General features: G+C 40.4%; 1 long non-coding RNA gene across 1 annotated transcript in view; it reads right to left on the reverse strand.

Annotated features, from left to right (window-relative positions):
* LOC144761638 (uncharacterized) overlaps positions 1–14101 on the reverse strand; it is a 47764-nt gene extending 33663 nt beyond the window's left edge. The window contains exon 1 of the long non-coding RNA XR_013595829.1: positions 13974–14101. This is a non-coding gene — a long non-coding RNA (uncharacterized LOC144761638). The remainder of the gene's footprint in view (positions 1–13973) is intronic.
* Positions 14102–16142: the final 2041 nt, after the last annotated feature.

Here is a 16142-nt window from a genome sequence, read left to right on the forward strand (position 1 = left end):
ACTTATATAAAGCAAAAGGCAGCGTTATTAAACCGTGGATAAGGCATGTTGCCAAAAAACCCGCAATCCTCTGCTGATGATGTCACTGAGCATGTCATGAATGATGTAATATGTGACATCATCAGTAGTGGATTATGGGTAATAGTATCTCTAGTTTACTCCCCTATAGCTGTCTTTCTTTTAACATAAGTGTGTGTTTCCTTCCCTTATACTTACTGTTTTTGGTTCGCTTCCAGTTCGCGTACCAGCGAGCGAACTAGGAAGCGAACTAAGAGAAATAGAGGTTGGCACAGTTCCAAATATTGTACCAATTTTTTAATAACGGGGAGGTAGTTCTGAAAAGAACTTTATTTTTTATTTTTCTGAACATTTTTTTACTGTTTTTGAATTTTTCGGAACAGTTTTATATTTTTTTGGGTTTTTCTTGGAGGGGGCAATGAAAACGATTCATTGTAAAGGGCTCAACAGGAGCAACAAAACAAAAAAAAGAAGTATTTATTATTTTGGGCGTTTCGGACAAACTTGCATATGATAGTCAATAGCTCTGTTGATCAGAGTGATGCTTCTTTCTCCGTAGGAAATGAATCCATCGCAAAATACGCAGGTGTGTTTTACTTCACCAAATCTCATTTGTATATTTGGCACCATCTCCCTGCCCTCTGGTCCCGTTACTTCCGGTACAACAGATCTTCTGGCCATAATAGGGAGATTATCTAGGTCGTTCCGAAACTGTGCAGCACTGTAGTTGTTAGGATGCCACCTAGTCATATGGCGATGCATTGTGTAGTTTCCGAAACTGTATTTTTTGTCGGTCCCTCTGGACAGTCTATCTTGACATATAAGGCAAGTTACATATCTTGCATTTACTTTTTTCTGACCTTTGGGAATTTTAAAAAATTGCCAAATGAAGTTTTCTTTCCGGTGAGACGTCTTGGGCTGCTCAGGCAAAAACTGCCTCTCTTCGTGCTCGTCCTCCTGTTCCTCTTCTTCTTCTTCTTGTTGAATTACAACTTGAGCAGGTGGTCCACTCTTCCTTGGATGTGGTGGAGGTGGTGGGGAAGCACCAGCTGAAGCTACTAAAGAAGCCATTGCTCAGTGATCACAAAGGGTCTTTCTCTCACAATGATGAAAGTCAGAGTGAGGAAAGAAGGAGGGATTTTCATCATTTGGGAAAAACAAGAGTTCTCAACCAATCAAAAGTGTTCATTTTAGATTATATGACCTAGTCTTACATCATTAGGAAACCAAAAGTGAAATGAACCAATGAAAAGTGTTATTACCAAGTCACATGACTTGCTGTGTTTACGTTAAGCGCTTTGCAGGGCCTCCCTGTTTGCTTCCAGAAACCTGCGCTTTGGCACTCGCTTCGCGTACCAGTTCGCTAACGTAGCACGTCATATGACGTATCAAGCGACAACGTGGAACGTCATGCGGACGGGAGGCGTCACGATGTTGTTTTCTAACGCGGCACTTGCGGTAAAGAAACGTTTACCGGCTCGCGGTCTATTTCGCGGCATCAAGGTCAGCTAACGGGAAGCTTCCCGATTCGCGAAGCGGGAACGAAGAAAAAAAAATATTAAAAAAAAAAATTATTCATAAACATATAAAATATATTTTGGGATTTAAAGAAGAATACATTTTACAGCTACAGATATTAGCTGTTAAAAAACCAATGAAATTCACAGAAAAAACCATAGGTTATAGACCATATATAGTTAGGAATTAGCATTTACAAAACCTTGAAAATTCACTGAAAAAACCATAGGTTATAGACCATATATAGTTAGGAAATAGCATTTAGAAAACCTTATTTTACTCACACAAAACCATTGAAATTCCATATATAGTTAGTTGCACTAACTATATATCGCGCACCTGCAATCCACTGCTGATGATGTCACATATTACATCATTCATGACATGGTCAGTGACATCACTGATGACATCACTGATGACATCTCAAATGACATCACTGATGACATCACTGATGACAACATCCAGTGACTGTATGCTTCTGTAAAGTTAAAATATGTCTTACATATTGAAGAATGAGTGGATGTATAAGTGTCTGGATGAAGGATTTAGTAGGTGCATGACTGACTGTATAAGTGAGTGATTAAATGTGTCTCACTGAGTGCATGGGTTAGTGACTAAACTGTTTTAAATTGTGCATCATTGTGTCTGTTGTTTTGTAATCTGATGCATGTGTTGATCATTAGCTATATGACTAACTATATGGGTTATTGATTAGTTGCCCAAGTATTTGTATGGGAGACTGAGTGTGTGTGTGGGTGTCTGGGAGGTGTATGACTCTGTGCATAGATGTGTGAGCAGTTGATTCACTAGATGTATGGGTTCAAAAGTGCATGTGGAAACATCTGTATGGGCGGTTGACTGTGTGCATGAGTGTATTGGTGAGTGAATGGATATCTCAGTGCTACATGTCAAAGTAAGTACATATGTAAAACACAGTACATGTGATAGTTGACATATATAAATAACTGTGCATAAGAGCCAGTGAATGTGTGAGTGGCTGTATGGATTATTGTCAACTTGTATCAGGGATTGTATAACAGAGTAAATATGTGTTATTATATGTTCCAATAAGTAAGGTGTGTATAACTATATAGTTGAGGAAATCGAGGTGTGATTGATTCTTTGCAAGACTGACTAGGTGTGTGAGTAACTCCATGGATGAGTGACAGTCTGTGAGTGTCTGTTTACACTGAGTGTATCTAAGGTTATATTAGAGTCTGAAGAGGTTCATTGTATCATCACATGAATGATGTCATCAGTTATGTGATCAGTAATGTCAAATGAGATGTCATCAGTGATGTCATCAGTGATGTCATTTGAGATGTCATCAGTGATGTCATCAGTGATGTCACTGACCATGTCATGAATGATGTAATATGTGACATCATCAGCAGTGGATTGCAGGTGCGCGATATATAGTTAGTGCAATAACTATATATGGAATTTCAATGGTTTTGTGTGAGTAAAATAAGGTTTTCTAAATGCTATTTCCTAACTATATATGGTCTATAACCTATGGTTTTTTCAGTGAATATATATATATATATATATATATATATATATATATACCATGTCTAGTATGTCACATGACTAAGCTGGAGGCGGGTTGTAGGCGGGGTGTACTGCATTATAAAAATAACTACATTCTGCTACTCTCTGCATGTGAACAAGGGCCCGAAACGCGTCATCGCTGGTTTTCCCATCTGACCTTTTTCTGCAGTAAAAGAATTGTTACCCTCAATTGTGGTCCGTCTCCTGCTTCGCCGATCTCGTGGGATTGGAGGTGGCTGTTGGGAGTTCTCTTGGAATATATATATGTCATGTGAACAAGGCTCCGGGTGAGCCGAAACGTTATGGCGACTAGCACGCAACTTCTACAATAAAGATCAGCACTAAATTCGAGGTCCGTGTCTGTGCTGCTTGGGAAGACGCTTGTAGCGAGCGAACCTAGAGGCGGAAACAGAACTTGTCAATATATATATATATATATATATAGCAGGCTTCAAACACCAACCAGTTGCACTGCACGAGTGGGTGCACGCCAAAGCGGGGGTGTGCCCGAGTTCCAATATTAGCTCCAAAGTCCCAGGAAAATTAATCCAAAAGGAAGGCAGCACACTCAGGGGAGGTTTCACAGAAGATTTAATAGGGAAACCAACAGCAACGACGCGTTTCGCCTTAGGGCTTTGTCAAGTAATGCAGAGAGCCGAGGCGTGCGTCGGTTTAAAAAGAGGACAACATGCAAATTCAGATGTCAAGAAATCAAGGTAGGACTGTGCAAACTTAAACTTGGTCGCCATATTGGAACGGAGTAGGATACAATACAGGCAATAGAAACATCATGCTTCAGATAAATGCCTAAACCAATTACAATGTGTGGATCACAAAACTATCCAAGTTCTAAATGAACATGAAAGCGCAGTCATAACAATGAATCCTATCACAATAATCTGCACTACCTTTAAAATGTTTTGCGAAGCAGAGAGGAGAGAGGCGGAACAAGGAATGTTTAAAAATAAGAAAAAGTTCGATGGTCTACAAAAGGCTGGTGGAAGTCAAGCCAATGGGGGAAACACATCCGTACATTCCAAACTGATCTCACTGGAACGTTTATATGAACGTGAGATCAGGAAGTGGTGGGAGGCAACCTCATTACAGAACTACATTGAGGTTGACCGGGTCCCCAGAGGCTTGCGGATATATACTATTCCGGCGTATGAAAATCCGGACCCCAAAATGCTAGATGCATGGGCAGAGCATACCGCCGCATCATGCAAAGGGAGTCTACAAATCTTAGTACGCTTTGCCTGGAGTGACCGCGAAAAAGCTTTGGCACAAATCAAGGAAATTGAAGATGAATTATTAAAAGAAGAAGACCAGGAGACCCTGGGGGATAAACGTGAACTACTAAAAAAGCGTTTGAAAAAATACGAACAAAAAATCAAACAAAGAAAAGAAGAAAAATTTGAAAGGGACGAGAATGATTATCGAATGGGGAGAGTGTTGACCTTTGCGAAAAAGTATGACAACACTAGAAGGCAACTAAAAAATAAGAAAAAGACGGGAGTCTCCACTACTGCCGAATCAGTTACTTCTGAGTCTGATGTCAATCCAGACGATATAGCCAGTGAAGATGGCAGTGAGGAAGCTTCTCCTTTTCAAGTGGAATACCAAGTAATGCGCAACAACCAACTAGAGGGTGGAAGAGGGAAGCCCCCGGACAACCAAGGACCAAGAGGAAGACGCGGCGGGGGGGCCGTTGGAAGAAATCCTTTAAGCTCTCCTCCTGTGACCCGCAGCATGAAAAAGTTCTTCAAGAAACGGAACTGAATGGCATTCAAGAGTCCACTAACCCCCAGGATAATCTAACCATCATTAACCTAACAGAGAGAGTGTTAACGAATGAAGAAAATTCAACACTCCAATTAGGTTTATCTTTCTGTCCAAGTCGAAACTTTGAATTTGCTCAAACGCGCATTGATATTTTCAAATTTGTGAGGAAATTAAAACTACACAAATTCTTTAAACTCAAACCACCCAGTGAACACAATGTGGCAAGCAAACCTGTGGAGGATACAGAACTTATTTGCAGCGAGCTACGAGGCCTTAGAGCAGTAGAAGGCCTCCGTTTGGAAAGCAACACTAACGGTGATGGTGAGGTAACCAACACTCAGATGCTTGATAATTGGGATGTACAACAAAAAGGTGGGGCCAGTGAATTTAAACCGGTCTCGACATTTATGCCGGTCATGGGTGCCGATGCCATTGATGTCTTCTCAGATGCTGTGTTGAGGGATCTCACCAGACTGCGCATCACCAGTAAATACAAACCCAAAAATGATAACTTTACCAAAACTCAACAGCTTGCACTCACTACTCTTTGTGAAAACTCAGGATTGGTAATAAAGCCTTCTGATAAAGGGGGGAAGATTGTCCTACTCACTTCGACTCAATATGAAACAGAGGCTTGCCGCCTTTTGGGAGACACCGACACCTATGCCACTGTGAATGAAAGAACATACAATCTAAGTGTGGCTAATTATCATGAGATGATATCCAGATGGCATAATGTGAACATGCTAAATACAGATGAATATTTATTCTTAAGGTGTCTGAGTCCTGTGATCCCCACCTTTTATTACCTGCCCAAGGTTCACAAAGATTTGTTAAATCCCCCTGGTAGGCCCATTGTTGCATCCAATGGTAGTTTGACGGAGAATCTCTCCATTTATGTAGATTCGTTTTTGTCCCCTTTGGTGATGTCCCTGAAATCGTATCTTAGAGATACTAAACATTTTCTAAACTGTGTTGAAGAAATTGTCTGGAAGGATACATATTGTATGTTGGTGCTTGACATCACCAGTCTATACACGTGTATAGTTCATGGTGATGGTCTCAAAGCGATGGCCAGCTTCTTGGATAAACGGCCCATAAGATTTTATGAGCACAACAAGATGCTAATGGAATTCATGATGTTTAGCCTTAATAATAACATATTTTTATTTGGCAAGCAATTATATCAACAAATGTCCGGCGTCGCGATGGGAGCCTGCTCCGCCCCCAGCTTCGCGAATCTCTTCGTGGGGTGGTGGGAGGAGCAGGCATCCTGGAGCGAGAAATACCCTGAGTGGAACAGCCGAATAATAAGGTGGTATCGTTATATAGACGATTTATTCATCATATTAGAATGTCCAATAGATACTGCCAATAGCTTTGTAGACGCCCTCAATGATAATGACATCAATCTGAAATTTTCAGGACAAATCAGCACCACGTCAGTAGATTATCTTGATCTCACCATATATATAGACGATTGTGGTTGTATTCAGACTAAACTGTTTAGAAAAGAAACGGCGGGCAATTCCACTTTGTTCGCCACAAGTAGTCATCCCTGGCAATTAGTGGAGAGTATACCGTATGGGGAGCTACTGAGAATACGCAGAAATAACTCTAGTGATACTGATTTTGAGAGAGCAGCTCAGGCCAGCATGCAAAGGTTTAAAACTAGGGGCTATGGCGACAATGTGCTCAGTAAGGCCTATGAGAGGGTCAAAAAAATGAAACGTAAAGAGTTGTTGAAAACGAAACTTCAAAATAAATCTAAAAATGGTAAATTTCGTCTTATCACAACCTTTTCTCATAATGCAGGTCAGATTAAGCGAATTTTAAGAAAAAATTGGAACATCTTATTGTCGGACAATACCATTAAAGCAGATTTACCACCGAACCCCCTTATTACATTTAGAAAGGCGAGATCTCTAAAAAATCATTTGGTTTCCAGTCATTACTCTGCTCCTGAAAAGACCCCCAAGTTGCCTGTGCTTAATGGCTTTTATCCATGTGGCCGATGTAAGGCCTGCAAATTCAGTAAGCGGACGCTTACTTACAAGATACCTGGTGTGACCATCCCCAAAAGAATCAACAAATTTTTAACATGTTCCACGTCATATGCTATTTACTGCTTAACTTGCCCGTGCGGCCTGAACTATATCGGAAGCACGACTAATGCAGTAAAACTTAGGATACTTGAACATATGCGTGCGATCGCTAAAAAGGATGAGACTTACCCAGTGGCCAGGCATTTTGCCAAAATGCATAAAAGTAACAGGGATCTGTTAACTTACACATGCATAGATAATGTGCCTTCTAGCATTAGGGGGGGTGATCGTCTACTTAGACTTAGACGACTGGAATCTAGATATATAATTGACTTACAATGTAAGCATCCGCTTGGCCTAAATATGCATGAAGAACTATCAGTTCATTTGGGCTGATTGGTCGGGCTTCTGTTCTAGATATAATTTTCTATGTATTTCCTTGACTGTGCCTTAGTGGTTTTATGTGTATCCTATAAATTACCCTTTTAAGTTTTGTATATATGATATTTAATGAATTTTGAGACACATGCTTATATTTGATGCATTATCCATCCAGGATGGCATTATTGTGGGGTTTGACTGGTTGCTACGTAATTGGGGCAAAGAGCTGCGATTTTGATAGAATTTAGTCTTCACTGCTCGCTCCTTGATTTCTTGCAATATGTATGCATAAACTAATACATTTAGCATTAACTGTGTGCCCATTCGGGGCTTAATTGTTTGCTATACATCGTATTTTGTGACTGTAATTGAGTTTGCTCCGAGAAATAGCTGCTTTCAGTTCTCACCGCATGCCCATTCAGGGCGAGATTATTGTGATAGGATTCATTGTTATGACTGCGCTTTCATGTTCATTTAGAACTTGGATAGTTTTGTGATCCACACATTGTAATTGGTTTAGGCATTTATCTGAAGCATGATGTTTCTATTGCCTGTATTGTATCCTACTCCGTTCCAATATGGCGACCAAGTTTAAGTTTGCACAGTCCTACCTTGATTTCTTGACATCTGAATTTGCATGTTGTCCTCTTTTTAAACCGACGCACGCCTCGGCTCTCTGCACTACTTGACAAAGCCCTAAGGCGAAACGCGTCGTTGCTGTTGGTTTCCCTATTAAATCTTCTGTGAAACCTCCCCTGAGTGTGCTGCCTTCCTTTTGGATTAATTTTCCTGGGACTTTGGAGCTAATATATATATATATATATATATATATATATATATATATATATATATATATATATAAACAAAACAATACTTAAACAATTTTCTTTTTGTTACATTAAATGTGAACAATAACTTAATCATTAAAATAACAAATCCATAATATCAAAGACATATCGCAGTTATTATAAAAATAGCGTTAATATAAAAAACTCAAATAAAATGTACATAAAAATTACAATAGTTTTTTCGAAACAATATAGACATTAAAGAAAAAAATCTAAAATAAAAAAACACTAGCAAACGTGTGGGACTTCAATGGACCATTTTAACTCCGATTTAGGAAAAAGCAGGAGTGTTGAACTCTCAATGAGTTATTTTTACTATTCCTACTCCAAAGTTAGCAACAGTAGGGACAATGATGGACTTTGTAAGGGTTAGATTTTATATTGCTACTCCAATCTATGCAACAGTAGGAAAATTGTTGGACTTTGGAGGTATTAGATTTATCAATGAAAGCACAATCAAGGAAAGTGGTGGACTCTGAAAGGGTTAGCTTTACACTTCCCACCAATCTAAATAACAGTAGTGAAAGTGTTGGGCTTTGAAGGCATTAGATTAACTATTCCCACTTCAACATAAGCGAAAGCATGGAAAGTGTATTTTGGAAGGGTTAGATATCCCTATCCCATTCCTACTCATTCAAAGAAAAAAAAATTGAATACCTAACATTATACAAATATCATCACATATTTAAAATAAAAATGCAAACAGTATACATAAATTTAAATGTCATAAAAAAATATATAATTTATTATTAAATAATAATTTTGCAAATATAAATGTCAACTAAATACACTTCCCACCCTGCTAACCAACAAATCACTAGCTAATGAATATAAATATTAAATTATAAATATTATTATAAATAAAGCATTGATAAAATAACACAAAAATTGTAATTAAATAAAACAAATACATTTAAAAGAATTAAAAAATGAAAATTGAGTAAAAACGTACAAAAAAAAATAATTAAATATGTAATGTACATAATTATCAAGTAATCATGTATTAACCTAAAAATTCCTTACACGCAGCAAACCATAAATAATACTTTCAATAAGTTCCCACCCTATTGACTGCAAAAAACTCGCTAATAATTGTAAAAAAATAATTAAACTATAGAAAATCTATATTACAGATTACAAATCATGAAATACACTAAAATACGTACCATAATAATTAGCCAATTTAATATTCAGCATTCTTAATCATCAATTAAATATTTATCTAACATATTACATTAATTTACTGTAAGGAAAAAGAATTGTACATTAAAACTTACAAACTGTACTAAAACATTTATTCAGATTTTACTAATACCCCAAAATATAGCTAACATATATTAGTCATTTGATAATTAATATTCTCTACAGCTGTATTAAAGTAAACATTATATACAAAAATATTTAAAAAATAATATTACATACATTCAAAACAATATTCTTGGCTTCTTGTTTTTCTTGATATTGAAGTGACAATAATTTTGACAAAATATTGTTGATATGTTTGTAGCAATATTTTGGCCACTCAAAGTTTCACTAGTGAGAGGTGGAAAGAAGGATCACAGAAAACCACAAAAATAGTTGAAGTACCAGAGGTTCTGTGAAAAGATTAAGAGCCTGAAAATGAATTTGGCGGCGTTGCAGAGGGTCGCTACGCCAGCGCCCGCTGCAACTCCGCCAAACCCATAGTCACCCCGCCCACCGTATTCTGACTACAATACAGGTTGGGTGGTCTTCTAGCAGCAGACCCATGGCGATGCCTGTATAAGGCTCATAGGAGAGCCTTAGAAAGGCACTGCTGTGGGAGCACCGCGGCCCATTGCTGCACTGACCGAAATGCACAATGTTGTGCATTTTGTTCCGTGCAGGAACTGGGGGTGCTTACAAACAGGGGCCACACACCATATGCAATTCCTGCATGCACCCCCATGCACAGAGGCAACAGGAGGCCCTACAGGGCCCCGTTAGTTTCCTCTCCGCCACTCGACATGAAAAGGGTTGCAGTGAGGAAATGTGTAATATGCTTGGTGGTGCCGCAGTGGCAACATCAAGCATATTAACAGCCTCACACCACTGTACCACTGCTGCGAAATCAGGAATCACCGAAGGATGCGATGGTCCTGTTGCGGTCCCACCGCCATTGTTGTAATACGGCAGTTGAACTGAGCCACCACGGGTTCAGTAGTCCCATGAACCGCAAACTCATGATTAGACCCTAAGACATCAAGGAAGACAGAGCATGGAAGGAGAAGCTGCAGCAAAGATAAGTAAGGAAGATAAAGAGGAAACAACCACTTATGGAAGAAAAAGATGTGCATTTGTAAGGCCACCTTCCTTCCAGTTGTTATTACGTATCAATTCAAAGTTGCTGATGATTGCGGTGTGGGAAATGTTCTCAAGAGTACAATGAGAATTAGGATTTTAGAGACCTAGGAAGAAGTTAAACAATACATCTCCTTCAGGAAAAATGCTTGACACAGATTGCAGAATTACTTACAGGGACCCCTGGGATCTGTCAGGTGAGCTTTGCATTTGTGTATTTGAACCACAATACCTGCGCCCACTATAGGCAGAAGGACCCGATCGGGAGCCAAAGGCTGAATGGCCATGCACTAGACCTGATTGCTCTACTGGTGGTCAGATCCTATCAGCCTCTCAATATCAGAGACCATCCTTACAAAGCACAGAAAGGCATGGAGGATTAAGAGAAGCCACTAGTACTGAGACCTAATGATTCCTAAGTAATGAACTGTGAGCCACCACTGAAAGGACTTCCAACTCAAGCTGGTGAGTTCAGATTAACATGTTGGATCCTTTTACACTTTGTATAGCGTACATCTTTTCCCACAAACTCTGAACCCCAGTCATTGCCTCAGGCCTCACGCTTTCCAGTCAGGAATTAGAAGCACAGCCCCAAAAATAGGTGGATCTATGGAGACTTAAAAGAGACTTCACACAGCTCATCTCTTCTTATGCAGCCTCCATAAACTATGGTATATTGGAGCATTCTTGGCTTGAGTGTTGCTATCCCTGCTATAATGGTGCCCTGGATTAAGTGTACCCTCCTTGAATTTGTTTGAGCGATATAAATATATTTATCCAAGATTAAAAGTCTGCTTTCAGTAGCAAAACTTGTGATCAGGAACTAGCATTTTGATGATTGTGCTCAAAATTAGCATGGTTCTGAAATATATTTTAAAATTAAGTTTAAAGTGCTTATTAATGCCGAGTTTATAAACCTTTAATTCCGTAAAACCAGAGACCACTTTTTGCAAAGGAACATAGTTTTATTTGTGTAGAGGCATGTAATTATGTATATCGACAGAGCTTCTTATGATCTGGTCGCAGTCTGAAAGAGTGTCCTCATCTATCCGCTTTCTAGTTCTTTTGTAACTTAAGAGGTAGCACTGCTATATAAACCTATACGATTTGTCCAGCTCTGCTCTCTGTGGCCTATCGATGACTTGAGAATTGGATTACTCGATTTCCCACCCTACCCCTTCCATGTAACTTCTCAGTCATGTGCATGTGACAGATTCTTGGAAGGGACAGGGAGGGAACGTGGGAGTGGAATGTAAGAGTGAAGAAAAAGGTTGTTTATATATTTTGGGAAACAATAGGACATGTGAAATGTCATAACCCCATTTTTGTCAGCCGACTGAAATACCGATAGCAGTAGCAAATTTCTAGGGAAAATATGCTGACATATGCAGTCTCTGACACAATTATGTCAATGTTTTTATTGAGAGAGTGAACCGTCCTAACCGCCTAGGGAAGGGTAAAGCTTGTCCGGCACATCATGAAAGTGTTGCATAATTTAATTGGCGCCCCTTGTTGAGAACCTTTGGCAATGTAATAAGTTTACATACAAAGCCAGTTGCAGTCTAGCTTTATTTTTCTTAAAAATCTATCGGGGAAGTTCTCAGAGAGAAGGAACCTTCATGGGAACACCCCCACCCCTCCCCAGATGTAAAAGGTATATCTCATTTCACCTGCTTGCTGAAGATATTTGTGTCCCACTCCTTTCAAATGACACCAAACACCTCTGCCTTTTCATAACATTACTGCTGTTTTGCACATGTATTTGGTAGACAAGACAGGCACTATGGGGCAGATTTATGATGACTGGCGCATCCCCAGGGATGCGCCAGTCATCCTGAGCCGCTGCTCTGCCACCCATGGTGCGCCGCATTTACAATGCGGCGCACCATGGGGCAAAAACGGCACAGATGCGTGACGCATCTGTGCCGTAAAGGTGGCGCATTGCTGGAGCTGTGTCGCAAGCGCGACGCAGCTCCAGCAAGTCTCGGGGGTGCCCCATCTCCACAATGCTGCGTCAAGACCTACGCCTGCTTCAAGCAGGCGCAGGGTTTTGGCGCAGCATTGTCCTGAAAGTGACTGAGTGAAATCTTATAGATTTCACTCAGCCACTTTTAGGAGGCGTTCCTGCGCAGGAACACCCCCCCCCCTGCGCAGGAACGCCTCCTATGGCGCAGGGCTTTACAACGTGACGCATCTCCTAGATGCGTCACGTTGTAAATAGGGCGCATTGTTTGCGCCACCGTTGCGTCAAATAAAGTGACGCACCGGCGGCGCAAGGCCTTCATAAATCTGCCCCTATGGGGCAGATTTATGATGACTATGCGCCAGTCATCCTGCGCCGCTGCTCCGCCACCCATGGTGCGCCGCATTTACAATGCGGCGCACCATGGGGCAAAAACGGCACAGATGCGTGACGCATCTGTGCCGTAAAGGTGGCGCATTGCTGCAGCTGTGTCGCAAGCGCGACGCAGCTCCAGCAAGGCTCGGGGGTGCCCCATCTCCACAATGCTGCGTCAAGAACTACGCCTGCTTCAAGCAGGCGCAGGGTTTTGGCGCAGCATTGTCCTGAAAGTGACTGAGTGAAATCTTATAGATTTCACTCAGCCACTTTTAGGAGGCGTTCCTGCGCAGGAACACCCCCCCCTGCGCAGGAACGCCTCCTATGGCGCAGGGCTTTACAACGTGACGCATCTCCTAGATGCGTCACGTTGTAAATAGGGCGCATTGTTTGCGCCACCGTTGCGTCAAATAAAGTGACGCACCGGCGGCGCAAGGCCTTCATAAATCTGCCCCTATATGTCTTTTGTCTTTCATATTGTGAGTGTTATAACAAACAAATTGCTGTTCGATTTAGCAGCACAGGATAAAATAGACACCGCAAAAACTATTTTAGTTCTGGAGATTCTGTACACGCTCTGAGACCAGAGGCCTCGGCTACATTCTGATGCATGGTTGATAAATCCAAGCACTGTCTGACATTTATTTGCATCCTGCTGTTTCTGTGCGACACCAGTGCCTGGCTTTACAAAGCATGAAATACTTCTCAGAAAACAGGACCTAGAGTGTATCTGTTTCACATGAATTCTCTTTTTTTTTTATAGACCTCGATCTATATTGCTACTAGCCCCAGAATATTGGTGCCGGAGCTCTGGATGAAATGAAATGAAATGAAAATGACTGTCCCAGTTGGGGGAAAAGGTTGAGAATTAATTTGCTGATGACAGCGCAACTTCTGTTCTCATCGACGAATTGCTGCATAATTCAGAATACCATTGCCTTATGTTACGGAAAAATGCAACACGAGCAAAACTTTGTTGCACTAAATGGGAAATGGGTCCCCTTGTGTTCGAAAAGCACGTTTATTCTAGTGGTAACTGTCATGGCTGCCAATGGAGTGCCTGTTGGTAAACGTCACCGGCAATGACGTGCTGTGTCAGACATTGCAGGTTTCTTACAGGCTGTAAACGTCACCGTCAATGACGTGCTGCGTCAGCCATTGCAGGTTTCTTACCTGCTTTCCCGCCGTCCTTTTTCGTCTTCTTGTCGCGCCCGGACGTTCAGGAAGAACCGTCTGAAAATATAATTCACTTACACGACTGCAGTGAGAAGTGGAGGACCTTTTCTAGGGCATTAAGTACAGGGTGTCATTTAATATTAAGTGCCCTTGAATTGTTCCATTACTCGTCAAGCCATGGCTTCGCTCTTCTGCCAGCTTATCCAATCTATATTTAGACATGCCCTTCAGGACACAAGGTCATACTCCAAACGGTGTTGAGAGTTTTATACTCCCTGTAATGCACGAAACTAAGGGGACTTTCACCCTCTCTTGCTACAGCAGCTACTAAAAGCTAGCCTGGCTGTTGTGTCTGCTGCTCCTGGTTTTTGAAAGAAGTTGGAAACAGATGTGGGACCCTGCGGCTTTGTAACTTGGATTTTCTTAGTGATGTATAAATATCCGTAAGTGTTCAGGATGTTTTATAAGCTGTGCACTATAAATCTTAACAATGAGGAGGTGGCCAATGGCAGGGCCACTGGAATTATGTGGCAGGGAAGGACCAAATTATGTGGCAGGGTATAGTAAATCATGAGGCAAGAATTATGCGGCAAAATTTGCCATATTTTGTGCAGTATTATTGCATAATTTTGTCGATTCGATTTGTTAAAAAACTTTGGGCCAGATGTAGGTATCCAAATACCGGTCGGTAACGGCCGAAAATACCGATTTTCGGCCGTTACCGACCGGTATTTGGATACTGAGATGTAGGGCATCAAAAAACATACAGATTCGGTAAATTTACCGATAAGGTAAATGTACCGAATCGGTAATTTTACCGAATCAGTAAAATTACAGATTCGGTAATTACTGAATCTGTATGTTGAAATGTAAGTGGCACTGTAAACAGTGCCACAGGGCTTTAAGGATTCGTTATTTACCACCAACTTTTAGTTGGTGGTAAATAAGGAATACCTGTGTATATGCAAATCTTTGCATGTACACCTGTGCCATGTGACAGACATACATGCCCTTAGGGCATGTATGTGTACCACATGGCAGACAAGCACTAATCAGGGGTGCAACAGGGTGTCAAAGTGACACCCTGCCACCCTTGAATTTTTGGGTATTTACCGAATCGGTAATTACTGATTAGGTAATTGACATTCATTGCTATGGGCCTCCAGGCCCATAGGAATCAATGGCAAATACTGAATCGGTAAATACTGATTAGGTAAATACCGAATCTTACCGATTCGGTATTTTTTACCAAATTTTTATCTACATTGCAATTACTGATTCGAAAATACCGAATAGGTAACATTCAGTATTTTCGAATCAGTAATTGTAAATTACCTACATCTAGCCCTTTATTCGGCTAGTAAAAACTGCCATTAAAGTGCATACAGTTGTGCAACAGGATAAAAAGAAATTTGAGCAATACAATCAATAAAATCTTTAAAAAAATAACCACATAACATAGATATGCAATCATAAGCCCTAGAAGAGATGTAACACAATACATTTCCCTAAATAAATAGCTTTTAAAATAAAAGGGCAACATTAAAAAACAAAAATTGATCATTTAGTGCAAGCAAAAATGTCAGTGCAATTTTATAGCTTCTTATATTCTGTGTAATAAAAAAGGGTTTCAGATATTGACATTGCGACTCCTGGTAAAACTTACAGTATAGAAAAAAGCGCTGTGTGCTTTGCTTACTCTTGCCATCACAAGGACAACGAATTCTGTCACAGGGATAAGATTTCATCTTCGGAAATGCAACCAAATGATGAACCATACCACTTCTAAATCTAGTTAAGACATACCGATATTGATTTTTGACACTCATCAAATTCTCCTGACACCCCTCCCTTTCCTCCACGGGCATAGACATAACAACAGTCATTTTCTTCATCTCTACACAAAATCTAGATTCGTACCTATGCTGTAAAAAAGTGTCTTTATACACAATCAAGGACAGGGCTGGGAAGGCAAACAAAGCAACCATTTAAAAAAATATATTTTAGTCAACTTACAGGGATTTGCTAGGAGTATAACCCAACCGTCCCTCCGCAAATAATAGATAATACTTGAGCCTTATAGATCTCAATCATTTCCTTAGTGGGGCGCTGACCCAGTTAAGTTGAAAAGTTAAAAATACCCTCACAATTTCTGCTCATTTTAAG

Source organism: Lissotriton helveticus, chromosome 6 (assembly GCF_964261635.1).
Source record: "Lissotriton helveticus chromosome 6, aLisHel1.1, whole genome shotgun sequence".
NCBI lineage: Eukaryota > Metazoa > Chordata > Amphibia > Caudata > Salamandridae > Lissotriton > Lissotriton helveticus.